General features: G+C 33.9%; 1 long non-coding RNA gene across 1 annotated transcript; it reads right to left on the bottom strand.

Moving 5' to 3' along the window:
* Nucleotides 1-592: 592 nt before the first annotated feature.
* Nucleotides 593-1,832, bottom strand: LOC113353343. Its single transcript, XR_003361218.1, has 3 exons — nt 1,474-1,832; nt 1,207-1,313; nt 593-832 (listed from the first exon to the last, which is right to left on the bottom strand). It is a non-coding gene; the product is annotated as an uncharacterized LOC113353343 (long non-coding RNA).
* Nucleotides 1,833-2,439: the final 607 nt, after the last annotated feature.

The following is a 2,439-nucleotide window of genomic DNA, read 5'->3' as shown; positions in this document are numbered from 1 at the left end:
ATGAAAAACTAAAAGAGTTTTTTTCCTAAAATAGACACTAGTCCAAAAGGGTCTATAAATGACGAATGAAGTCTGTTATAAAACATGATTTGTCACGGTTTTCATCTGTCATTCGAACCGTTATTTATTTGGTGTGACTCTTTATAAATGACAAATAAAGAACGTTATTAAGTATGACGAGTAAAATATGTGATTTTAAGTCACGGCCATAATATATTATTTAGTACCACGATTATCTTATGTTAAATATAATCACGGACGATGTCTGTCATAAAGGAGGTGTTTTCGTAGAAACAAATATACTAATTCAAAACAGGAATGACGATGTCTGTCATAAATGAGGTGTTTTCGTAGAAACAAATATACTAATTCAAAACATGAATGTTCCGTCATTTTCAGGCTATTGATTCAGATTTGGTATTTAGATTTTGTTAATATGAAATTCATTCAGATTTAGGTTTAGTGTTTCTGAAACAAAATTTTGAACGAATTCTGAAAATGTAACAGAATCTTAAATAAAACGGCTGAGATAACTTTATTTAAATTACCCAAAAAGAACAAAGAATATCTGAATACATATTAAACACTAAAAGCGAATTCAATCTACATTCACATAATCATTAAAATTAAATTCAATCTACTGTCACTCTAAGAAATTACATAAGCTTTGGGACACTATGTCACCTCTTGAAACATCTCCAAGTACTCCATTTTTATCGCATAACATCGCACTTGCATCCATAATTTCATCAATCATGTAGTGATAATAGTCATCATTCAGTGGTTTTGATTTATCAGCATATGCACATTCAACCGCTGATATCCTAATGTCCTGTATAACAAGATACAAGTTAGTTGAAATTTCAATGCATGGAAGGAAAGCAACGGCCACATATTCAAGTATAAAGAAGAACTATTGATCTCGACTGCGGGAAAACAATATAATCTAATAACAGAGACAGTGACACACCATTAAGCTAAAACCACAAATACTTGCACCCACAAAAGAACCTACATGTGAAATCTTCAGAGCAAACCTTTATAAATAAATTACATGCGACTTACACAACATATATAGTGATTTGCAGATTCTTCAATAAATCAATCACTACTTTAATTACTACACTGCTAAATAGTATATTCAAAAGACCAGATCACATAATGGAGAAAGAATATACAGTAAATGAATGCAATATATAACAATACCTGGAGCTGTTTAGCCACATCTCTAAATGAGGATCCAGACACTTCAATCCAAGTCGGCATAAATACAAGATAAAACATTTCATGGAAAGGATTGGAAGCAACCATATCTGCAAATGCACAACGAAGCTTGAACTGTATCACTTGTACAACAACTGTATAGAAAACAGTACAAGATTAACGAAAGTGTTAGGCATCAAGTGGTATGTTATTTGTTAATAGTAGGAATCAAGTATCTGAATCAAACTTTACTGGAAAATTCTATCTAACCTGGGAGATAAGGTAAAGGTTGTATACAAGAGCAAACTGCAGAATGATGGGCATGTTAGAGGTGTAGAACAACTTAATAAGATGTGAACCCTGTTGTCCCCGAGCATTCTTTACTAACTGGTAGGACAATGCCGGACCCTTGGAATTGGGGAAGATCAAGATTGTTGTTCACAAATTTGTCACGTTTGGGAGGTTCTGCCGGTAGAATGCTTTATCCGACCTTGTCTGTCCAAGTTATCAACAGATGGAACAAAGCACTGACATCACCTTCAAAATCAACATATTCTCTTTATCTATCCCAGGCAATCTGGTTATCCAGTCTTGAACTCCTCTCGTTCTCACGCAAGCAGTTGAGCCAGTACTCTGAAAAACTAACAAAAGAATAGCAAAATAACCAACCATGAATTAGTAAAAGTCTTCGCAGGTCAGCATGAAATATGAACTTATCTTGAACCAATAACAAATAGCCTAATATTCCAGCAACGTCATAAAATAACTGAATTTCATGTCCAATACAAAATGCAAGTTTGTAATGCACAAATGATTTTCAGGTACAAATCAACTGTTTATACAGGAACTCATTTTCAGGTACATTCCAATTAATGTCATTTACAAAGTTAAACATCAAAGGCGAAACAGTTTGCAAAGCTTATAAAGGAACTCAAAAGGTTTAAACGGCAACCAAATGTGAGTAATATAATGGCTGGCCTTTTTGAACCTCTATCTAAATTATAACAACCTCACTTATATTAAGGCTCGAAGAAAACTCACCTCTGAGGATGTTCATGCACAATCTGAGATGCAGATTAAGCAGCAATTCCTTGCTTCGGCCTCAATATAATTCCAACATCTTGCTTTGGCTTCAATATAATTCCAGTATCTTGAACTTTAGGATCAGTTACAATCTCACATTCAAGCACAGGAGCAACGACTGCACATTTCAAAACAATCAAACACATGAAGAAC

This window comes from Papaver somniferum, chromosome 2 (assembly GCF_003573695.1).
Source record: "Papaver somniferum cultivar HN1 chromosome 2, ASM357369v1, whole genome shotgun sequence".
Taxonomy (NCBI): Eukaryota; Viridiplantae; Streptophyta; class Magnoliopsida; order Ranunculales; family Papaveraceae; genus Papaver; species Papaver somniferum.
The sequence above is the reverse complement of the archived record's forward strand: the minus strand, read 5'-3'. Positions and strand labels throughout refer to the sequence as shown.